The sequence below is a fragment of the Schistocerca serialis genome, chromosome 2 (genome assembly GCF_023864345.2).
Source record: "Schistocerca serialis cubense isolate TAMUIC-IGC-003099 chromosome 2, iqSchSeri2.2, whole genome shotgun sequence".
NCBI lineage: Eukaryota > Metazoa > Arthropoda > Insecta > Orthoptera > Acrididae > Schistocerca > Schistocerca serialis.
Genome location: NC_064639.1, coordinates 879,225,844 through 879,252,408, shown reverse-complemented (window position 1 = coordinate 879,252,408; position 26,565 = coordinate 879,225,844).

The following is a 26,565-nucleotide window of genomic DNA, read 5'->3' as shown; positions in this document are numbered from 1 at the left end:
TATTTGCTGTGGGGACGTGTCCACATGAATACTTGTAAAATCGTGCCTCCCGCATGCCTGAGATTGGCCTGTTTCCTATGTTTAGTTCAAATGAATAATGAAACGAAACTGTTTCGATCACCACCTGTGCAAGATATATAAATTAAAAACGCAGTTCAACGGATAAGTGCGTCAGACGAGTAGAACCATTCGTGTTCCAGCTTTTCCAGATTAATATTTCATAGCATCTCTGGCCCTTTGCTTTAACCACTCTAAAAAAATAATCGGTGAGCCGTAGTTGATTTGAGAGTCGTAGAAGTAAACGTGTCAGATAAGTTGAAAACTTGCAATAATCATTCTACCATGAAGTACAGTATCTATTGCCAATAAGTTATACTGCACTGAGGTCTTGAGGTGGACACTGCAGTAGTCCGGAAATAATGTTCTGCGATATTCGATGGAGAAATAACAGATGGTAAACTACGAATGGGGTGTTATCTACCCTACAGTACTCAAGAGTTACCCAGTAAACAGTGTACTAAGGGTAACTTCAAAAGCGAAATATGGAATGTGCGAAATAAGACAAAAATGATGCACATTAAAAGTTTGTTAAAAGCGTTACCAGCTTAATTAAAAACGTGGCGAGCTCATTTTGTTCCGAGTTGATTGGATGCTACTGCTCGCCGAGCTCTTTTTGCAGACGTTGTTTTGCAGTTTAGCAGTTCGTTCTTCCGTGATGGCTGTATTCGGCAGACCAATCTGCAGTGGACGCATGTCAGCTCACTGCAGCAGAAAATTAACACCGATTCATTAGTCACCCCACAGTGATGGCTCTGCGCTAGTTCACTTGGACAACCTACTGACACTGTTCCCTTAGAAGTCGCTATTCCCCTCATAACACTACCGATTACTGTTTAAACAGTATACTCAGATAACGTTACTCCTGTGAAAGAGTTTTGATTCTGTGACCGTGACCGTGTATAGTGATAAGGTATCCGAATAATTCTGTTTCTCTAAAGGTTTCTATTGAAAGAAAGTCGTAGCAAGGTAAACGTGAATCGAACCAACGTTCCATTAATAAAGTAATAAAATGTAATTACGTTAAAAGAAAGGTTTGCCAGAATAATTAGGCAAAGTTCTATCCAGTACTACCGTGGTTCATAAAGGAAGTTAAGTACTGGGGTTGACTTTACTGGATACTGAACTGCTGATTATATACTAGATAGTAGCACAACTTAGAAAGTAGTGTTTTAGTGATTTTACTTAAACTACACAGGAGGAATATTAATGCGTTTAGGCAACAACTGGTTCTCAGTAACACCATCTGTACGTTACAGTAGGTAGATAATGACAATTTTAGGGAAATGATTACTTATGGTGGATCGCTAGTAACTTGGACGAGAGGTTCTTTTGTGAGTTTAATTATCGGAAATTACTACTACTGAAATAGTTATGGAGTAATTGTACCTTTATTACTGATTATTATTTGAATTCTCAAGTATCATTAACTTCCTCATATTATTTACCTCAAGTGAAACACGTGACACATGGAACTTCCTGGAAGATTAAAACTGTGTGCCCGACTGAGACTCGAACTCGGGACCTTTGCCTTTCGCGGGCAAGTGCTCTACCATCTAAGCTACCGAAGCACGACTCACGCCCGGTCCTCACAGCTTTACTTCTGCCAGTATCTCGTCTCCTACCTTCCAAACTCTCTTCGTGAGTCGTGCTTCGGTAGCTCAGAAGGTAGAGCACTTGCCCGCGAAAGGCAAAGGTCCCGAGTTCGAGTTTCGGTCGGGCACACAGTTTTAATCTGCCAGGAAGTTTCATATCAGCGCACACTACGCTGCAGAGTGAATATATCATTGTGGAAACGTGACACATGGATCTACTACAATTTGAATATGTGTAGGTAGCTGCTTACTCTTGACTGCTGTTTTTGTAAATTACATTTAAATTTGGCTCAAGTGTTAGCATGGGAATCCACAAACTAATTTATCAGTAGATTGTGATCGTGGCTGAAAACCTTAGTCACAACACAATATGGGTGGAACTGTTAATTACATAACGCATGAAATTACAAAACCTGTTATTTCAATGAAAAAAATCTTTACACTGAATACCTTGACTGCCCATTTATGAAAACTGGGTGGAGTATTTCAAAACTTATGCTCACTAAATAATTATGTACTTTAATCTCCACAAAGTTTATGAACTTTGCTTTTCAGTTCAGTAAAATAGTATACTCGGGTTCACTGCAGCAGCACTTGGGATAGTACCCCGTCTAGGTCAATGGTAAATGACTAAGAAGAAATGTGGCAATTTTGGTATGTCCATGTCATACCAGCTCGCCGCCATGCTGTTCAGAAAGTTATGAACTGGTGTATTTGTTGCTTGGTCTCAGGTCTAAAGTGGTGTGCCCAGGTTTCGTCACCCGTGACAATTGAGTCCAGAAAGTTGTCCTGTTCGGGTGCAAGGCGGTAAAGAAATACGCGGGAAGCATCAACTCATTGCCGCATGTGGTCCTCAGTCAGCATGCTTGGCACCCATCTTGTGCACATCTTCCGGTAGTTCAATGTTTCCGTTAAAATTCTGTGAGCGGTGCTTCGGGAAACCTCAGGAACCAACGTGCAGAGATCATCCAGGGTGATCCGCTGATCCTCACGCATGCTTTGGTCAACCTTCAACACTGTCTCCTCAGAAATTGACGGTCTCCCGGTCCTTTCTTCGTCATGAATTTCGGTCCGACCAGCTGAAAACTCTCTACACCACTTACGAACATTTTTGACATCCATGGACGACTCACGATACACTTCCGTCAATTGGCGATGGATTTCAGTCGGCGCAGTGCCCTTTGCGTTCAAAACCCGAATAACTGCGCGCAATTCGCACTTTGCGGTAACATCCAACAGGAGCTCCATTCTCAACGGCTACCAAGCCGAGACTGAGCGCCTCAGCGCGGCGTGCACGTGTTTACACACAGCACGTGAAGCACTCCTTCATAACAGTGTGACCAACTGCCACACAAACAGAGTTCTGTACTTATAAGTCGCCAATCTCTATATCGTTCCTTAGAGCGGGCCCTATATCGAAATTTTCACCATTACTATTGATTTTGTATATTCCACTCTTTTCCAAAGTTTATGTGCTGTCCATACTACACTCCTGGAAATGGAAAAAAGAACACATTGACACCGGTGTGTCAGACCCACCATACTTGCTCCGGACACTGCGAGAGGGCTGTACAAGCAATGATCACACGCACGGCACAGCGGACACACCAGGAACCGCGGTGTTGGCCGTCGAATGGCGCTAGCTGCGCAGCATTTGTGCACCGCCGCCGTCAGTGTCAGCCAGTTTGCCGTGGCATACGGAGCTCCATCGCAGTCTTTAACACTGGTAGCATGCCGCGACAGCGTGGACGTGAACCGTATGTGCAGTTGACGGACTTTGAGCGAGGGCGTATAGTGGGCATGCGGGAGGCCGGGTGGACGTACCGCCGAATTGCTCAACACGTGGGGCGTAAGTTCTCCACAGTACATCGATGTTGTCGCCAGTGGTCGGCGGAAGGTGCACGTGCCCGTCGACCTGGGACCGGACCGCAGCGACGCACGGATGCACGCCAAGACCGTAGGATCCTACGCAGTGCCGTAGGGGACCGCACCGCCACTCCCCAGCAAATTAGGGACACTGTTGCTCCTGGGGTATCGGCGAGGACCATTCGCAACCGTCTCCATGAAGCTGGGCTACGCTCCCGCACACCGTTAGGCCGTCTTCCGCTCACGCCCCAACATCGTGCAGCCCGCCTCCAGTGGTGTCGCGACAGGCGTGAATGGAGGGACGAATGGAGACGTGTCGTCTTCAGCGATGAGAGTCGCTTCTGCCTTGGTGCCAATGATGGTCGTATGCGTGTTTGGCGCCGTGCAGGTGAGCGCCACAATCAGGACTGCATACGACCGAGGCACACAGGGCCAACACCCGGCATCATGGTGTGGGGAGCGATCTCCTACACTGGCCGTACACCACTGGTGATCGTCGAGGGGACACTGAATAGTGCACGGTACATCCAAACCGTCGTCGAACCCATCGTTCTACCATTCCTAGACCGGCAAGGGAACTTGCTGTTCCAACAGGACAATGCACGTCCGCATGTATCCCGTGCCACCCAACGTGCTCTAGAAGGTGTAAGTCAACTACCCTGGCCAGCAAGATCTCCGGATCTGTCCCCCATTGAGCATGTTTGGGACTGGATGAAGCGTCGTCTCACGCGGTCTGCACGTCCAGCACGAACGCTGGTCCAACTGAGGCGCCAGGTGGAAATGGCATGGCAAGCCGTTCCACAGGACTACATCCAGCATCTCTACGATCGTCTCCATGGGAGAATAGCAGCCTGCATTGCTGCGAAAGGTGGATATACACTGTACTAGTGGCGACATTGTGCATGCTCTGTTGCCTGTGTCTGTGTGCCTGTGGTTCTGTCAGTGTGATCATGTGATGTATCTGACCCCAGGAATGTGTCAATAAAGTTTCCCCTTCCTGGGACAATGAATTCACGGTGTTCTTATTTCAATTTCCAGGAGTGTATTAGCCGGGCTGTGTGGCCAAACGGTTCTAGGCGCTCCAGTTTGGAACCACGCGACCGCTACGGTCGCAGGTCCGAATCCTGCCTCGGGCATCGATGTACTTAGGTTTAAGTAGTTCTACGTTTTAGGGGACTGATGACCTCAGATGTTAAGTCCCATAATGCTCAGAGCCATTTGAACCATTTATCCATACGATTAGGCAAGCTCTGTTCAATAGTACTTGTTTTGTAAGCAAAAACCGCCTTTTCTTGCGCACTGTGTTTTATTAGTCCCAGACACGTTTCGGAATATGTCACTTTAGGGCACCATGGTTTTAAGTAAAGAAAGCCAAAAGCGCCTATGAGAAATAAAACACAGAGCAGCAAGAAAAAGGAGTTTTTATTTAGAAAACAAATATTTCTATGCTTTGCAGCAGAGAATGGCCACATGTTGTGCACGTAAACTGTTTTAAATTACCCAGATGTTTCTGAAATACGAAACTTTGTGAGATCTTGAGGTGGTGGGCCGAGCATAGGTTAATGAAGTGTGGTGATATGTTTCTTTTGTTTTTTATTAAATATGAAGTTCTCCGATGCAGGAGGGTCACCACTGTAAGACGCTATTTGTTTAACTGTAATTAGTTCAGACGTAAAATTGCAATTACTAACTGGAATGGATATCTGACAATGCATTAATGAACAGAAGGCAGCGTGTTTATGTGTCATCCCCTGTAGAGAATTAGCTAGTATTGCAATGTCCTTGGTGGTGGGATTCCTGTAAATCTTGGAAGTGTGAATCTCTGAGTGTAAGTGTAAATAATTTATGGAATTACTCTGAAACTCCTTTGTGTATTTTATATTGTTGTGCCTAGAATGTAAGTGTCTGTGGAATCTTTTAAGTTATGACTTCATAGGCTTTCACGGCGTAATAGTCGTTGGTAGGTATGCTAGGGTTTACTCCCGGGTCCTAAAATCGACATGATTCAATATTTTGGCGATATATCTGTCCGCCATGTACAAGTGAACGCTTCTGCTGCTGAGTCGTGTTGAAACGTGGCGCCAAGGCTGCAAATCGTCGTTCTATATAGGCCTCCCTACCGCATACGGAGCATGCCGCTCACCACAGCTTCTGCCCCCAAGAACAGGCAGTTGTTGCCGCCTCTTGTACGGAACCGGCGCCAACGATGTATCGCTCTCAAATACTCGGGACAGCCCCACCAACGGACGTCGTGTTTAGATGTGAGATAGTACAGGGTTCCACGTCCTGCTAAGAGGAAAACCCTTGTCGTTATTAATCAAATACCCCGCCAGCCTACTTTCATTTGCCGCCTTACGCTGTCCTAGAAACCGGAACTTCTTGCAATTATGAGTCTCTTTCAATTGCATCCGGTATACCTCGTTTAAACAGTGCTGTGCAACCACGATTTTTCAGGCTCTGTTAGTCTCTTGCGATGGCGATGTTTCGCACATCTGTCCCGAACAGTGAGAATCGAATGGAATTTTGTGCATACCAGGCTTCCTAGCTTCAAAATCATCTTGGACAGAGCCAAGATATGCCATAATCTAGGAACGTAGGCGGAACACACCCTTGATGTTAAAACTCCTTAAAATTCTTCCAGTCTTAAATGATATGCCCCCAAAATGAGGCATCTATGCTCCTCTCCATGTACCTCCAGGATGGTCCAAACTCCATAGCACCGCGAATCTGCTTTTCTGAGTATCCATTTTAATTAAGCACAGCCCTCTATTGTGCAAGTTCTTGGGTTGAATTGAGTGCTTCGGAAATGAAGTATGTACAGCGTACCAGAATCCTTACGACACCATTGCGTTGATACGGTGGATGGCAATTCTTACCATGCACTTACTGGCAGGTACGTGTAGACTTTCGTTGAACGTTATGATCAAAAGGATGATCAGGTTGTTTTTTTTACTATAACATCCAAAAATGAAAGCCTGCCATGACTTTTGATCTCCACAGTAAATTTAATGCTGGGATGAAGACAGCTAAACAGGTCCACAAACCGTTTATAAGCGTCACATCCACGAGGACAAACAAAAAGCGTATCGTCAGCTAATCTACAGAACTACGTTGGCTGCAAAGTTGAAATCCTCAGTGCTTTAACCTAGAAATCCTCCATCCCAAAATAGGTGTCTACGAATGACAAAGGGTTATCCATATCCGTTGTGTCATTCCGGCCAAAAATGGTGCCGTTAAATGAAAAATACGTGGATGTCGGCATTTGACTATATGGTTTGAACAACTCCTCACACAGTTTCTCACTAATAAAACTCAAGGACTCTTCCAGAGGGTCTCGCATTAAGATAGACACCACGCCAAAATCTACAAGTAATTCCGAAGGATTCAGTATCAAAGACTTCAGCCGTCGAATAAAATTCCTCCGAATTGTAAACATGATGTTCACACTTGCCAACGTATGGGCTATCAACAGGTGTTAATTACTTAGACAGGCTGTAGGTGGTTTGTGTTTTACTACTGCATTTTACTTTTATTTTGACAGAAAAGTTTGTTACCTATTTAGCCTAGGCATCTTCAGTGGTATGTAAAAGAAATGATAGCTATAACAATCATTATTATTTTCTAAACTAATTGTAGAAATATTTTTTTGCCTTTAGGTATGTTCTGGTCCATAGCAGCACTCTATTGTTACCTTTCACGTCAGCTATCAATCAAATATACAAATTCGTTATTTACTGTTATGTCTTCCACACTCCATGCGTCCACACTTTTATGAGCACTTCTGAGCTCAAATCTATTCAAATTTAAGGAAGGGTTGCAGTCAGTTGCAAAAATTGGCAATTTATTGAAGATCTTCATTTCGACTATATTATCGGTGAATTACCAAAAGAATCTTATGGTAAAGCACTGATAACTAGGTTATATTCGAAATCTAGGTCTACAATAAATTACGGATTCTTGTGACTTCCTACTTTTCGTCTTTAAATTTGAATATTCAAGAGTCTCTGTGCACACAGGCATCGAATGGGTCCCAATTTGGTTCATGTTTGCTTGTATGAATGTTTCCACTGACCTGAATTTCACAACCCTGATGTTCACTACAATTGATCTTACTGTCGGATTAGATGGAAGGTTATGGGGAGTCCTAAATTTTGAATGGTGGGATAGTAAAATAGTTGTGGCGGGGATTGCGTCTTTATAGCGAAAGCTCTAAGGGCGTGCCAACAAACGTTGCTATTCTTGATTTGTTTACTAATACAACATTTTTGCGTGCTCTAAATACGTTTGCACTGGCCTCTCGCCTGTGGTCCTCAGGTGAGGCTACGTAAAAAACACGTAAAAATGAGAAACTCACATCTAATCATGGAAAAAGCTTTTCATGAACTGCACCATTTCAGTACTGCTTAATCAACAAAATTTTAAACAGAATTTAAAAACTAATCGTATTTCGTATGTGAATCCTCCAGTTAGCGAAGTACCAACTGCATCATGGAACGAGTTTATATTAATTAAATTCTCGTACTGTTGTTGACCGCAAGAGCGGACGATCGATGTGTTCCCCCCACCACGTAACCTAAATTATGCCGCTCCAGCTCGCAATTCATTTACCTCCAAACAAGCGTAAATGTCAAATAAAAATGGTGATACTAAAATTGATACTCATATCATCGGGCACTGTTGTGCTTATACAAATGTCAAAGATTTATTTCCATTACCCAAAAAGGAATGTTCATATTATGCTTGCTTCTGGAACCTGTCGACTGACATCTCCCGGTGTGTATCGTATAGTACAGTTTTGTTGTAGAACGTATGTCACCACTCTTTCCTTCCAGTCACTGCTTTTCAGGACCACACATAACCGGCAGTCAGATTAAATCTTGACAGATGGAAAAAATGTTAGTACTGTTTATTGTTCCAAAAGCAATCGGCATAAGCGTTGAGACGTTTATTCCGTTATGAGACAATACGGTCAGTGCCTTCATGGAAAAATCTTTACGGTTGCGTACAGAAACAAGACGGCCACAAAAGTCCGTCTTCAGGGCTCCAAACAACGGATATGTTACGGATAGAGATCTGGAGTATGCTGCGGATGTGCAAGGACTTCCAAACGAATCGCCAGCAGCGTAATCGTGGCAACATGTGGCCCCACCTACGCTGCAGAATTTAAGCTGGGAAGCCGTTACACACCCTCCATACAGTCCATCCGATTTCCCTGTCTTTGGAGCCCTGAAAAAGACATTCGTGGCCATTGATTTTCTTCGGACGAAGAGGTACTCGCCTTGGTAAAATCATGGTTCCGTTTTCATGAAGGTATTTACCGTCTTTCCTCACAGTGGGATAAAATTACACAGCTAGACAGTTGTTAAGGAACAGAGGCTTTATTAGACATGAATAATCACATGCAATGATAGATGACTACAATCTTAGTATATACGTAATAGGGGCGGAGTAACAAAATATGCAGGGAAAAATGGCACAGATTTTAGAACATGCGAAAGCAGGATAAAAGGCACAAATAACTTTTATGTTTGGCTCAGGTCAGCCTCGCAACAGAAAGGTCGATATCGGACTCTCAACATGTATGATCTCATAGGGCACTAACAAGCATTTTGAACCTTTTGTTCATGCTGGCTACCATACTTTTGAGGAGTGCTTGAGAGATATTGTCCCACTCCTCTCTCCAGGCATTTTTCAGTTCTTACGTAGTTATGGTCGGGGAGTTTGTTGAGTAACACGTCTGCGAACAGCATCCCAAGCATGCTCTATACCTTTTAGAACCGGCGAGTACGGAGGCCATTTCATGTGTTCAATACATTCACTTTCCAGGGTGTCAGACACTTCAACGGTCTTGGGTGTGGGCGGGCATTGTCGTCCTTTAAGAGGAAGTCGGGAACATCCGCACCCCTAAACAGACGGGTATGATTCAAAATAATGTCCATCCAATACTACTGCGCTCTAGCGGTATCTCGAGCAAAGATAAGCAATAATGTTCGGGCGTTGTGCACATTTCCTGGCCACACCATAAAACCTAAGTCAAGACAGTGACGTTCTTGAACATTCTGGGGTGTTTAACGTGTCACCCTCCCTCTCCACACTAACTGATGGCCAGAATCATTTGCCACAGTAAAGTGGGATTCGTCGGAGAACATAACTTTGGACCACTGTCGTCGACCCCAACCAACATGCTCCCTACAACAACGAACACATTCTCAAGATTGGCAAGGTTGAGGTCAGATGCACTTGACAATACTTCGAGCGTACAAACCATCCTGATTTAATGGCAGCGAAATGGTTCTAGTAGAGACACGTGTACTGGCCGCGGTATCAATCTCTGCAACGATTTGTCTAGGCGTAAAATATGTGTTCCTTTTCATCGCTATCATTAGCTATCGATCCTCATGCGGTGTTGTGGTCCGCCACCGCCCACATGCTCTAGGGTAGCAATCCCACTTTCGGCGTCCTTTTTTAATCACGAGATGACACTTTCGGACCTACACATTACTGTGGCCGCAGTACTGACGCTTTTATCGGCTTCGAGCCGTCCAGCCGCACGTCCACGATCGTAAGCATTCAAATGATGCCTTGTAGGCATGTCGGAGTAGCACATGGAATAACGCATTACTATTCAGTTCGATAACAATCTTCGTCAGACACACTACTGCACGAACTGTCGAATGTATAAAAAGCGTTCGTGCATAGGTTCCGCAGCACTCAACACGTCCCGTCCTCATCACTTACTTTTGCTGTCACTGGTCGGGTGTACCGTTGCGATCGTCCGTTGTTCCACAGCAATTGACAGTTATTACTTAGAAAGCGTCAGGTGTTCCTTGGTTATTGTCAAGCAGTGTATTAACAACTATGGTGATTACATTCGGAATAATAAAGAGTTTACTTTTTTCCCATCTGCCTCATTTTCATTTGCCCACTCCTTACAAACACTAGATTCACTGTGTGCAGACTTTTAGTTCTCATTCTAATCTAGATCTGCGGTGCAGGTAACTACACCACGGGCCATTAAAATTGCTACACCAAGAAGAAATGCAGATGATAAACGGATATTTATTGGACTAATATATTATACTAGAATTGACATGTGATTACGTTTTCACGCAATTGGGGTGCATAGATCCTGAGAAATCAGTACCCAGAACAACCACCTCTTGCCGTAATAACGGCCTTGATACGCCTGATTGAGTCAAACAGAGCTTCGATGGCGTGTACAGGTACAGCTGCCCATGCAGCTTCAACACGATACCCCAGTTCATCAAGAGTAGTGACTGGCGTATTGTGACGAGCCAGTGTAGAGTTACGGGTCCTATCACATCTGAAACGTAACGTGCATTATTAAGAGTGCCGTCAATGTGAACAAGAGGTGACCGAGACGTGTAACCAATGGCACCCCATACCATCACGCCGGGTGATACGGCCGTATGCCGATGACGAATACACGCTTCCAATGTGCGTTCACCGCGAAGTCGTCAAACACGGATGCGAACATCATGATGCTGTAAACAGAACCTGGATTCATCCGAAAAAATGACGTTTTGCCATTCGTGCACCGAGGTTCGTCGTTGAGTACACCATCGCAGGCGCTCCTGTCTGTAATGCATCGTCAAGGGAACTGCAGTCGTGGTCTCCGAACTGATAGTCCATGCTGCTGCAAACGTCGTCGAACTGTTCGTGCAGATGGTTGTCTTGCAAACGTCCCCATCTGTTGACTCAGGGATCCGAGACGTGGTTACACGATCCGTTACAGCCGTGCGGATAAGATGCCTTTCATCTCGACTGCTTGTGATACGAGGCTGTTGGGATCCAACACGGCGTTCCGTATTAACCTCCTGAACCCACCGATTCCATATTCTGCTAGATCTCGACCAACGCGAGCAGCAATGTCGCGATATGATAAACCGCAATCGCGATAGGCTACAATCCGACCTTTATCAAAGTCGGAAACGTGATGGTACGCATTTCTCCTTCTAACACTAGGCATCACAACAACGTTTCACCAGGCAACGCCGGTCAACTGCTGTTTGTATATGAGAAATCGGTTGGAAACTTCCCTCATGTCAGCACGTTGTAGGTGTCGCCATCGGCGCTGATCTTGTGTGAATGCTCTGAAAAGCTATTCATTTGCATATCACAGCATCTTCTTTATGTCGGTTAAATTTCGCGTCTGTAGAACGTCATCTTCGTGGTGTAGCAATTTTAATGGCCAGTAGTGTAGCATGATACGACTAAAGACAAACGACGTTCAGTGGATTCAGAGACTCACGTACACAAGATGACGTTTCCCGGAAGGAGTACCTGTAATGCTATCCATGACGCTCGTCAGAAAAATGCGAACAGCTGATTATTCTACTAACAGTGATTAACTAAACATTGTGATCACAGTCCACCGCGATACTCAGTGCTGTCTTGTGTCGTTGCATACACGTGACGTGGTTAGGAAATGTGCGTAAGTGGAGCACTGGTAAATGGGTATCGCCCTGGTACATTACGGACCACAAATGGGGAAATCCACTGACAGAAGCCATTTCGACGAAGGGCAGATTAAAAATGTTTTCGGCGGTGCTGCACCGCAGTCATACTGTAGTTATCGAAGGAATACACAGCCATTTGACAGTATATTTTTGCATATTTCCTATATGCAATTTCGATTTAGATTTTCACACCATTATCGAGAAGAATGCTCAAAAAAAAAAAAAAAAAAAAAGAGAATAATCAAATACTAACACGTAAAGTAAAAAAAAATGAAAAATTTAAGTAACATTAAAAATATTAGGTGGAGACTGGTATAAAATTACGACATATGCACTTACAAAAAACATGGTTCACATTTCTCTGAGCACTATGGGAATCAACTTCTAAGTTCATCAGTCCCCTAGAACTTATAACTACTTAAACCTAAGTAACCTAAGGACATTACACACATCCATGCCCGAGGCAGGATTCGAACCTGCGACCATATGCACTTACATCTTAGATCATTAACGTATATTGCTATCTGTATTGCAGGACAACATGTTACTTCACACCACTGTCTAGTACAGTACTGAAAGCAAAACACGAAAAAAATAGGCCATAAAGTAAAAAATGTTGCATGTAAACTATTACGAAAGATGCGCTTACTTCTTAGACCAGTAACATCGTTTTGATATGTGCTGTGCAAGACGACATGTATATACACTGTTGAACACGTTTGCTGAACACGACACAACGAATACAAAATTAACGTCTTGTAGGAATGCAGCACAATATTGTACAAGCACACCGCATCTGAGGAAAACAGCTCAAAGCAACTGATCACAAGAATAGCACATCCATTTAAGGCATAAGTATGAAAGTGATTTCAAGGAATGTACACCTTAGAAGACATGGCGCACTAAAAAGTAGAACTATCACAGATATAAGCTTACTAAGATGTCGTCGGACCATATGCGATACCTTTGGAGGTGGCACTGTAAAGCATTGTCTTTGCATTAACATGTAAACATCAGGCCATTAAAAATATGAAGTTAACACATGTTACGTAGAATGAAGAAACCGAAGTCAGTAAGGAACAGTCAAAATAAAATACAGAAGTCATTGAATCACACTTAACGGTATAGTAAGCTCCTTTAGTAATGTAAAGAACCTAAATAGGACCTAAAAAAGAGGTGGTGGCGGGGGAAGCTGTGGGTAATGGGGGGAGAAGATCTGTAGAAGATATTGTTATGTGAAGGCCCTACAAGATTTTTTTAAAAATGAGCTTTAGAATGTGGCTGTAAAGATGAGAGGGGGTATGGAGGCATTAGGAAGTGGAGGACAGAGGCAACTGTTGGGGTCAGTTAGTGAAATGGATGATAGGAAATTCAGTGTCAGAAGTAGGTATGTGGAGGTGGGGTGGAAGTATAGAGGGAGGAGGGGGGTAGAAGGGGTGTGGAAGACGGTTGCAGCAAAAGATATCTGATTAAGTGTTGAAACTGGGTATATCAGAATGGTGGTGAGGGAGGTGGAATAAAGCTTGGGAGGGTGGGGAGAGGGGCAAGAAGCTATGAAGAAGAGAACGATGAATGGGGAGCTGAAGAAACGGGGCAGCAAGGAGAGTAATCCATTGGATTGGATTAGTTTAGTAATAATAGCAGATAGGCATGTGGGAAGTGGGGGGAAGGGTACATGAGGCAAACTGGCAGACATGCACATCGAAGTGTAAGCAGAGAAAGGAGAAAAGAAGATAGAGAAATGTGGTGGGTAGAAAAAGAGGGTGAAGGGGGCGGGGGTGTAGGCTGTATGGCTGAGGGGGGGAGGGAGAAACAGACGGGGGAGGGGAATATGGGACTGCAGCCACAAAGCAGCGTCAGTGTCAACTAATGAAATGTAACACCAGAGAAGGAAAATGTGTACTAACCATGGCATATTCACGAGAATCTAATAATGTTTACACATTATTTGGCATGGAACAGTTACTCCTTATTAGGCAAAAACACCTAAAGAAAATAATTTTGGTAAAACATACGTTGTCCGCAATAGATAAAGATCCTAAATACAACAAGGAGATTAACTAGGGGCAGAGAATTTACAAAATTTCCAACAGGTGCAAAGAACCGTAACTCAAACAGAGGCTACTCTTGTATTATACTTCATATACACACTTGGACTCCACACTGCAGTTGTAGTCCCATGTTCCCCCTCTCACTTCGTTTATAGCTCAAATCAAACACCAGTTTTACAACTCGACTGTTCGTATTAGGATTACACATGTAGTAGTGCAGTTAACATACTTTCTACGGAATACTCAATAATAATCCAATGATTATCGTTTTCACGTCTGACGAGATGAAAGTGTAACAAACAGTTTGATATGTTGTAGTGACGTTCCTATATTTTTACAAACGGCAGAATTACATTTTTCGAGGATCCTATATCCCTGGACGTCGGAACATTTGTCATATTTTTAAAAGTGTTGGAAAGTTTATTGCTTGACATTACCCAATACGAGTGTTATATTGATGCAGTTTCAATTGTTAAGTCATGATAGTTTTATGTTGTCGTTCCACATTAAGTAGCTCTATATGCATACTGACAGAGATTTAATGCATGTGATTGCTTCCAGTGCTTGTTTGGCAGTTATACAGGGTGTAAATTTTCAGTTGACAAACCAGAATAACCCGAAAAATAAGCTTCACACGAAAAAATGTATGGAATCCAAAGTTGATTATTTTCAAGGGGGACATCTGCTGGTGCTAAAATTAGCCCGCCACCCCAGCCCCTGGGGATGGGGCGGGAGGCAACGATAAAATTTCAAATGGGAAGCCCCGTTTTTATTGCAGAATCAAATTCTACATAAAGAACTATGTACAATTTGTCTTTAACATTTGTTTTGACTCTTGGTAGTTGGCTCTGTAATTCAAGAAAATCCATGTTCTCATTTTTGAGTGGAAAATGGTTACGGATAAATAAAAAATACTTATTTACTTCGTAAATTTTGATTCGCTAAAACTAAAACTGTGCCTCTCTCCCCATAGGGTGGGGTTTGAGAGAGAGGAATTAGAGTGTTACATATGTTGACGCAAATATTCTACACAATTTTTCGTGTCAAGCTTATTTTTCGAGTTATTCTGTTTTGTCAGATTAAAATTTACACACGGTGTAGCATGCAGTAATGGGTCTTTCCCTACATTTATACGCTGTAGGCTGTCTCTGTGTATGCTGATGGTCAATTGCCAATCCCTGCACCAAGCAGCGATCCTCTTCTGGTCTTTCTGCATTTCGCTACTATTTTTCAGGTTTGCGGCATAATTTATATAATATAGTCATCTGCGAACAGCCACATGGAGGGTCGGACGCTATACACTGAGCTATATACTTCTGCTTGTGAAGATTTGTCTCTGTTAATAGTGTCTTGCTACATTCTATTCGTTAGGGGTTCTTATTTTATCTGTATACACATATCCACGATTACTCTGCAATTCACACTTAAGCGTGTGGCAGAGGGTTCACAGAACCCCTTTGGTACTATTACGCAACCGTTCCACTCTCGAAAATCACGTGGGAAGCTTGAACATAAATATGTATGACCGTCCGAGCTCTGCCTGCACTTATTTCGGAATGTTTCTCATTATTTCTTATTTATGTGAAAGTCAGCAAAATATTGTGGCATTCGGTGGGAAGAGTTGGTGGTTGATATTTCGTGAAAAGAGCTCCTGGGGGCCAGTATCTCTGTCTTAAGACCTACTGAATAAACAAAGCGAGCTGAATTTCAAACGTTCGTTATTTGTGAAATCCATGTTGATTAATACAGAGAAGGTCGGTCTCCAGAAAGATAGTAAGGCGTGAGCGTAAAACATATGCCAATAGTACAGGAGTACAGTAGACTGACGTCATCTTTATGGGCACGTTCTGTAGTTATGTGCGTGTGCCGACGACTTTTTTTTGGGAAGGAGAATGACAATGACGTTTTCCCGTGATCTACGGTACACTGCTAATGGAGCATTTTTTTGGATTACTTTGTGTAAAAAATAAGCATCCCTTCAAGTTCACTGGCCTTTCGTCTCTTGATCAAGTTAAGTTGATTTTTGTGGCCACTTATTTCGGTAACTGTTATTCTGATATTCTATCGACAATTTGGGAGAGAAACCTCAGTATGATCTTCATCAGTGAAACAGTTTTAGAAAATGGAAATTAATATTTCTTCTTCCCTTCGGAAATCCTTCGCTTCGATGCCACTGTTGGTTGCGTAATGTCTGGATATTTGATTTCGATCCGTTTACTGATCGACCAAAAGATATTCGGTTTTCTCTCAATTCAGTAAACAGAACTGTACATTCCAATTCGTTAAACACTTCATGCTAATTTCGACTTTTTGCAGTTTTTGGCCACGAGGATTTGACAGCTCTTTTATCTGCAGTGAAGTTCCTTTTGCTTTCGGTGCGGCTGCCTAACAAGGCGGTCGACCTATGGCGAGTGAGTGCTGCCGCGAGTGAGTGCTGCTTTCCTCGGCACATACCCGTGTAAGGCCTGCTGCACACTTCTCTTGAACTTACACCATTTACACGCGACATTTACAGATGAATGATGTTGACTGCTGAGGTAATCTGAAAGCTGGTTCTTTCTTACCGGTACCAGGATAATCACGGATGATATCGGTCAACTGATATAAATGCCTGTGTGGCAGTGGTCGTCACACTGCAGCCAGCGGTTCTCAGCCGTGTTTTATAACAACGTGCGTACGGCAACTCACAGACGAATCCAAAAACATCAACTAAAGTTAAGGGCTTCTGATGCGTGTAGTTTTCCTAACAATTAACAAACTAAAATTATAACGGAGGTAGCAATGTTTTAAGATGTGGTTAATTTTGATTGACTATGGTGAATTCGGCCTAGGCCCAAGTAAAGTGGCTTAATGTGTAAGGATCAGAGGGGTAAGTACTCGTAACTCGGCCACTGTGGCGTCAGAGGCGACGAAAGGGAAATGTTGTACTGTTTATCTTCCACTACTGGCAACTCTCGGTCGTATACGACTCATACCAATCAGCTGACATGGTATATATTTCGGCAAGGAAGTAACGTGGATTGCTGCATGCTCATTACAGAGACAATCACCTTCAAAATGGCTGCATGAAATTATAGCTGTTCTAATACAACGGAATGAGTAGAAGAAAAATTGCATTCAAAAGTCATGAGATTTATTAAATATTTGTGATCCTGTATCATATTGCAGAATGGATTTCAATATACGCAGAGTTAAAGTTATTAATCAATTAATCATCCGCTCACACAGTCGACAGAACACCACTTCGTCAGGCATTTAAAGTATCACAGGTCTGACGTTGCTGAGAGTGGTGGCTGTCTGCAGCAGAAAGCAGTCGGCACGCAGTGTCCCGAATGGTGACGATCTGAACTATGGGACCAGCCGCCAAATTTCTTGCCCTGAATCTAGTCTATCAGGTGCCGCCCTACACAGTCGTGTTGGCTCTCGAGCAGAAAAGTTTGATAGCCACTGCATTATGGGATATGAAATAGGCCAATCACGTAGCCCCAGCCGTGTGTAAAGCAGCTGGCAGACATCGGTTCATTGTCAGGGCAGTTGGAAAATCCACTTAGGATACAAAAAAGGTAACTCAGAAGACGCTAGATCTTATCATCATAGAATATCGTTCACGTGAATGTGATCGGCACCAGATGTATAGGTGATATTCAGGATCGCAACCAACGACTGGTCTGTTTGCTTCACAAACTACGGCGTCTCATGACTATACATTATGGGTGTTCACAAAGTTTTACAACCAGATAAACTTCAAAGTGTGAGATAGCATCTGTTGTATAACAGTTATGATTTGAAAAATTTTCTACAACTGCAGCCACTGCCAATAACAATAATAATAATGATGACAATAGCAATAGTAATAACAGTGTTTATTTGTGACGGCATGTGGCGCTACGCCGTAGTTTCACCTCTGACAGAAAAGTGTTGAAGCAACGTTTAAAGGCGTCCTCATTTTGAAAAGCCTTTGGAATGTCACAGTGTCGGAACCTTTCTTTCTTTTTTTTTCTTTTACAAATCAACCACCAGTAATAATAATAATATGCATATCTTGTCTGATAAAGAAAAGCTCTGTTTTCGTGGAATTTTGTTGTTTTTATGAGGGTAAGTCAGTTATTATTCGCAAAGTAGTTAAAAAATTTCATTGTAATCACATAAGAATCTTACAAGAACATCATTTTTCGACATAGACTGCTTGCGTTTCAAAGCACTTACTTGGTCCATCGTTGTACAAGCTTCCTGATGCCCTCATAAAAGAACGTTCTCGGTTGAGTTGCGAGCCAAGAATGCACCGCTTCCTTCACTGCTTCGTCCGAGGCAAATCTACGGCCCCTTAATGTCTGTTTGAGTGGACCAAACAAATGATAGTCAAAAGGTGCAACGACGGGACTGTATGGAGGATGATCCAGTATTTCAAAATTGGTTCAAATGGCTCTGAGCACTATGGGACTTAACTTCTAAGGTCATCAGTCCCCTAGAACTTAGAACTACTTAAACCTAACTAACCTAAGGACATCACACACATCCATGCCCGAGGTAGGATTCGAACCTGCGACCGTAGCGGTCTCGCGGTTCCAGACTGTAGCGCCTTTAACCGCTTGGCCACCCCGGCCGGCCAGTATTTCAAATTTGAATTTCTGGAGCGTTTCTGCAGTGTGGGCAGCAGTATGTGGACGGGCATTATCGTGCAACAAAACTTTTCGACAGCAGACCTGGGCGCTTGCTTCGAATTACAGGCTTTAGCCTGGCAGTAAGCACCTCACTGTAACATACACTGTTTATTGTTGTGCTCATTTCCCCATAATGTTCCAGCACTCTACCTTGTGAGACCCAAAGAACCGTAAGCATCAGTTTTCCTGCGGACGGTTGGGTCTCGAACTTTTCCTTGCACGCTAAATTAGGAGGTTTCCATTCCATACTCTGCCGTTTACTCTCCGGCTCGTAATGATAGATCCATGCTTCGTCACCAGTAGTGATCCTGTCTCAGAAGTTGTCCTCTTCGTTACAACAGCGATCCAAATGTTTTTACAGTTGTCCACGCGCGTTTGTTTTTGAAGCCGTGTGAGTTGTTTTTACACCCATCTTGATAAAACTTTATGAAACCCAAGTCTGATGTGGATGATTTCGTAGGGAGAACCGTGACTAATTTGCAAACGATGTGCCACTTTGTCAATAGTTAATCGTCTGTCTGAAAGAATAACGTGAACGCTCAATGGTTTCTTCATTTGTGGCGGTAAACAGACGTCCGGCTCCTTCATCATGAGTAACACTTGTGACAAGATTTCGGAATTTTTCAATCCATTTGTAGACAGTCTGTTGTGGCAAAACACTGTTCCCGTACTGTATCGAAAGTCTTCGATGAATTTCGGCCCCTCATACGCCTTCCGACCACAAAAAACGGATTACTGAAAGTTGCTCTTCTTTGGTGCAAATAGACAGCGGAGCAGCCATGATTAACAGCACCGTAGCGATAACGAAACTAACCTAGCAGCTTGAAACAAAGCATGCGCCATCAACGTAAAACTACAGTACTACCAAAGTAAATAAAAATATAACTAAACTGCGGATAATAATTGACTTACCCTCGTACATGACTAAGTACAGTTTAGAGCAAGAACGACATAATGTGAATGCTTTAGCGAATCTCAATTTCGTCCGCCAAATATCAATACAGTGAGACTAAAGTATTATAACTCTTCAATTCTAATTGTCTGAATCAGTAAAACCACATAATTACCTCTTATGAAATGTCTTGTCCTTTCATGTAGCATGCAGTCTATGTTAAAGTTAATAAACGTTATACTGCACTGCAGATACACATGAAGTAGAGAAGACTATACTGCAGCATGATGTACACTGCCTACTCACAAAGAGAAGCCATGCATCTGTTTTTAAATCGCACACATATATCGACCACGCTATGACTGATGTCTTTAGTATCATTCTCAAACTTTTTCTGAATTGCAAACATTGCCAAAGCCGATAGCCCTTTCTCCATCACTGTTGTTCGAGGAAACCGTTTTATCCTTTTCACTGTTGAGAAACAACAGGATTACTGTACGATTAAATCCAAAACTTAGTGTAGTATAACACATAACGAAACCCACAAAATATATTTTGTTATTTCAATCGGTATGACTATTTCATATACTGACATCTGATTTAATTTTACTATATTGTGAGTGAATTGCCCTATCTGAGGAATGTGCTGTCATCTAGCGGGAATTAAGCCTAGCAACGAGGGATAAAAATCTGCCGCAGTGTGCTACCACCTGGTGGTACTGACATAAACTTGCAGTTGAGTGGCAAAGGCTTCCTGTGCGCATCGTGAATACGTGCACGTTGTTTATCAAAACCGTTTGCATTTGGCCTGTAAGGCAATTCCGTCACGCCAGTTGTGCATGCGCATAAGCTCCTTAAAACGTGCACAACTGAAGGTGTGCTCGTGTCCGTGATACGAAGTTTCACGGATTCTGGAGGAGTAGCGATGTAGCGTACCATCGTAGATTTAAATGCCGTTTCTTTAAGACTACCGCTTCTATGTCACATTTAATAGTATTCAAAGAAAAATAACCAATAAATACTGAAGGTGTCAAGAAACAGGGAGATCACGTGCTCTTTTACTCGCAGACAGCAGCCGCCACTGCACACGAGATAGGGTTATGAGAATGTTCAAAAGCGAGCATTATCAGACACTTGAATTGGGAGACTGCAGCTATCCGAAACCGTAATTGCGAAGCCTCAGAAACCAGTATTACGCGGAAATTCGCAGAATATGCTACAACCTTAGGGGTGTCACTCCTGTAAGGGTAGCAAAGTCAAGATTAGTGAAACTGCCGCTCGCACAGAGTCTTTTAAGCAGGCATTTTTCCTACGCTCTGTACGTGAATGCACGGGAAGTGTACCTAATACGTCGTCGAATGGAAAGTACCCTCGCCGAGCTTTTCACATTGGTACCAGTGAAGTCTCAGTTCCCCCGGGAGTCGCCTGTACGTGGCGGAGTAGAGACTTTAGCTTACAGCGGGTGTTTCGCTCTCCGGCCGTCAGAGGCATCCACGGCCCCCCTTGAGGCAAGGGCTGAGAGTAGGGGATTAGCTGATTTACGCCTCCCAGACCACAGTGAATCCCTTAGGTCCTCGTCCTAAGCCCCGCGGTCAGGTCCTCCTGGCTAGCAGTGAAGGCAAGGCACGGCTGTCCGATATCACTAACTACACCTCCAATGCAAAGCGAAATCCAAAACATTAGTACGTCAGTGCATGTGTGTGCGTGTGTTTGAGAGAGAGAGAGACACCATTTCGTTGAGTAATCATTCCCTAATAAGAGTTTCGTTCTCAGCGACAGTATCGACATTTCATGTTCTTTTATATGAGGACGTGCTGAAAAGTAGTGACCTAAATTTTTTATTCTCTTAGCAATATCGACTGAGGTATTACATACCATGTATATTACAGGTTCCGAAATGTTGCATGTAACACGGCAGTGTCTAACTTAACTGTGTCGATGTGTGAGAAACAGTGTGCTGTAATCGAGTTTCTAATCCCAGAAGAGTTCTTCCAAACATGGAGCACCATCTCCTTCGGCATGACAGTGCCAAACCACACACGAGTGCTGCGCCTTCTGCAGCAATCCGACGCCTTGGGTTAGAAAAATGGTTCAAATGGCTCTGAGCACTATAGGACTTAACTTCTGAGGTCATCAGTCCCAGAGAACTTAGAACTACTTAAACCTAACTAACGTAAGGACATCACACACATCCATGCCCGAGGCAGTATTCGAACCTGCGATCGTAGCGATCGCGGGGTTCCAGACTGTAGCGCCTAGAACCGCTCGGCCACCTCGGCCGGCGCCTTGGGTTCACTGTCATAGAACATTTCCTACACAGTCCTGACTTCGTTCCTTCCAATTTTCATCTGTTTCCAGAACTTAAAAACACCTTTCAGGACTTCACTTTAATAGTGGTGAGGCTGTACAGGTGAGACTGTGGCTCCGCCAACAAAGTCAAACATTCTACAGTGACGGTATCAACAAACTGGTTTCTCGTTGACAGAAATGAGTTCGCCGCCAGGGTTGCTATGCTGAGAAATAAATCCAATGAAAGAAAAAAATCGCAAAACCAAAACGGAATTGTGCGGACATAAACGAAAGTTGGTTGGAATGTTTCTACATCAGAAAGATAACGTCAAATTTCACGCCAGTTGCGTAAGTGTGGGGCTGTTAGAGCAAGTCAAGGTTGCTTTAAATACACTCTTTAACGGTTGTGAGCGTTAGTTTCGTCTGGCTTACGGAGTACGATGTAAATGTAAATACTGGACGTGGTGAACTGATGCTAGCCAAGAACGCCTTCAAGGCGGCAAAGACACCACTATCAACACCTAAACAGAGTTTGATCGAGGTCGTGCAATAGGGCTATGAGAAGCTGGAGGTTCCCTCTACGATACTGCAGATCTGGCAAGTACGTAGTCACTGCGCATGACTGCTGGCAGCAGTGGACACAGTACTGTACTCTCTCAAGAAGACCGGGCTCTGGACGGCCACGTGGCACTACCGAGAGGGTAGACCGTTGTGTTCGGCGTATGGCTCTGGTGCATCGTACAGCATCTGCAGCAGGCAATATGAGCAGAAGCTGGCGTCCCTGTTACGCAACAAACTGTTACAAATCGGTTACTTCAAGATCAGCTCCCAACCAAACGTGGCAATGTGTGGTACACCACTGTTTGTAGACACATTGAATAGTCCGCCGCAAGGCACCGACAAACTCAGCAACTTCACACTGAGCACGGCCAAACACGATTCTCCCTTTTTGCTACTCTGTCACGGCCTTACATTTACCCAAGTTTACGAGCAACGTCCGCTGGAAACACAAATGTCTCCCTGGTTCCTACTGCTTTATGTTCACGTAGAGGCGCGCGCTTGAGCACGTGACTCGACCACTGCGCCATCTGTAAAGGCTTAACGATTCATCTGCGCGTGCGCACAGGGATGACTAACATTTTCCCTATTGAGATTACTTAGACGGTCAGCTTCGTAATACGAGACGGTAACAGAAAAAGAGCTACACTGCAGTCACGTTTTAACAGCGACGACATATGTAATGTGGATCTATTTCCTCTGAACTTCCAGTTCTCTCAAAGCGGTGATACTGAAATGTGTGCAAAAGAAGTGGCACGAAATTCCTCATCTGTCGATCTTGATCAACGTTTTGCGAATGAAGTAACTATTAGTTTTGAAGTATCTTAATTGAGATAAAAGTCTGTGCTAAATTACACTGTGCTAAAATCGTCCATTAAGATAGCAACTGAAATTGGATGTAACTTCCACTTTCCGTGACATAAGGCTGCCGATCATTTATGACGGGCAGTCAAATGGGAAAGAGAGATATGGAAGAAAGTAAGTAATAGCCAATACTGTTATTACTTTTGCCTTCATGCACATCTGTTGGCTTTTGCCTACGAAAGCATTTCTTCGTGCGAAGCAAATCGGCGCCCACGAATGTTTTTCTTCAGGGATGCAAAAGTATGAAAATAACTTGGAAAGAGGTTGGGACTACATTGGTATGTGTAAGGGGTATCCAGCGGAAATTCTCGGGCGTTGTTGAAAGAACCTTGACGACATGTGGAAGGTCATTCTCCTGCAAAAGAATGATGGTGTCTGTTAACATTCGTGGGTGTTTGGCCTTGATGGCTAGTCCACGTGGACAAGTTTCCCGTATAGTTCCGATTCTGGTGATGCTGTTTCCATATTTATGTAGCCCTCAAGAAAGACATTCGCGACCGTAGATTTGCTTCGGTAGAAATGGTGAGCTCATGGGCGCAGTCATGTTTTAGTAGGCCGCCGCAAGCATTGTTCCATGAAGACATTGACCATCTTGTATCACTGCTGGATAAATTTATTAACAACTATTTGCTATTATTTTTGAAATAATAAATAGTTTTCTTACGTTTCTTCCATCTGGGTCGTTATCATTTGACTCCCGGTATATATTCACAGTTTACGATTGTCTAGATTTTGATATTTCGTATCTACTTTGAGTACTTGTGCGTAAGTGATATTACTAAGACGGCCGTGGGTGAGCCCCCAAAGAAAAAAGAAGCGCACTTTTCTTCTGAATTCAGGAGAGCCAACCTGTAATGGACATTTTCGGAACCAGCTGTAATTTTGCGTTTTATGTATCAGACATGAAGTATTTGGGGGCTTTAGAATTCTAAACAGATATGTCGGGGGGATGAGGAAACGAACTGAAATGGGTAAGTGGCGGCTGTTCCGACACTGTCTGGCAGATAGAGGGCTTGTAGAAATTCCAACAGGCCCAGTGAAGAGGCGTCCTGGCAGCTCTGACAATGGACAGGTAGCCTCGATAGCATGAAAACTGCAAGTTAATTCCAGACCATTTCGAATAAGCGTAGTCTAAAGATAAACATGTACTGACTGGGAAATGGGAGAAAACGTAATCAATACAAAAAGGAATTATTGACATTTTAGCTGCTAGTGGGCATTTATGCCAGATCGGGATTCGATCCTGGGCCTCCTGCTCTCTAGATAAATACTGTGCGACTGGATGGACTATCCTAGCACGCCTCCTATATCACCCAATTTCTCACCTTATCCACACACTACTAACGTAGTGCCTGTACATGCGGTGTCTGTTATTCGGACATGTCTGCAAGAAATTACGCCACATATGAAACATAATGGATGGGGGACAAAATTCAGATTTGGACGAGACACTTAATGTGACTGTGGGAGTGTGTGTGTGTTTGTGTGTGGGTGTGTGTGGTTGTATATGAGTGGGCGGACAGCGATGCAATCAGAGATGCCTCGGGTACAGTGCTGGATTCGTGTACTCTTGGACAGCAGTCCGTCATGCGACTTCTGAAAGAGGAAATAATTGTATCTTTCCATATACATTAGGTGAATGTTTTAAGTGAAGTTCTCTGTGAGAAATAAGGAAGCGAACAGCAGGCTTCAAGGCTTTCGATGGCAGACTTGATAAGGAAGCATTACTTCTTAAATTATTTTCTAGTGCTGTGTTAGCATATTTAAACGTAACAATATTTTACGAATTGGGTAGTACGGAATCAATGTCTTGGTCAACTAAATTACCGTTATTTTATTGCAAGGCTGAAGACAGGTCAAGACATATTCATAGGATTTGTCGAACTGCAAACAGCGTTCGACAATGTAAACTGTTGAAACATGTTTACAGTTCTGAGAAAAATAGGAGCAAGTTAAAGGCAAAAGCTCATAATACATAACTTGTACAAGAACCAAGGGTGAATAATAAAAATGGAAGACGAAGAACGAAGTGTTCGTATTGAAAAGTTGTAAGACTCCTATAGCCTTTCGCTTCTACGATTCAATCCGTACAGCAGAGAAGCAATAACAGAAAAAAAGGTCACGAGTAGTATTAATGAGAACAATGGCACATAAAACTTTACTCCTCAATGAAAGTGAAACTACAGGACATGTTGAAATGAAGAAACATTCTGATTAGTACCAAATATGTATTGAGAATAAAGCCAAGAAAGGCGAAAGCAGTGACATACTAAAGTGATATTAGCTGTACTATCATCATCATCATCATTTATTGCCTTATCGGGCCTTTAAGGCCTACAGCAAGAAGAACAAAAGGAAAAGTAAAGACAAAAAGACTTACAAAAGTACTCTATACAGTAGTAAAAGTTACATATGTACATTACAGCTTAAAGAAAAACGAAAAAATAAACAGGGCATTCAATCAAAGGTTTAAAAGGCACGAGGGATACATTACAGAAACAAAAAAACACAAAAAAAACACACACGCAGTGTCTGTCAATTACACGAGAGGAGGGAGCTGTTGCAGATGGCAGTCCATCTCATCCGGTCGTTGGCGTCCTCCTCCACGGCTGCTGGTTCCACTTCTTTCAGGATCGTTGTTATCCTATCCTTCCATCGAGTTCTTGGGCGTCCTCTAGGGCGTTTTCCTGTGGGTTGAGAGTGGAGGACTCTGTTTGGAAGGGATCCGTCTGCCCGTAGGATGTGGCCAAACCATTGGAGTCTCTTCTGCGCCAATATTCGTCCAATGTGTGGCTTTCCATACCGCTGGTATAAATCTTCTTTTTTTCTTCGTTCCCATTTACCTTCCATGGCATTGTAGATGGGTCCATATATCTTCCGAAGTACCTTCCTTTCAAATGCACATATTGCTTCTTCTGCTGTTGCTGATGTTGCCCAAGTTTCACAGCCGTATAAAAGTACTGGTCTCACCAGTGTCGTGTATAGGTGGATCTTGTTCTTCTGCGATATCAGCCGAGATCTGAAAAGATTGTTCAGGCTAAAGAACATGCGATTAGCATTTGTTATACGTTGCTGTACTTCTTTCGTTACTTCACTTCTATTTGTTAGTATAGAGCCCAGGTACTTGAACTCTTCAACTCGTTCGAAGGTATGCCTGTCGACATCAATGGAAGGAGGGAGATCTCGGCGGCGTGATACAACAAGATATTTAGTTTTTTCCTCGTTCACCACCAGCCCAATTTTCTCTGCATT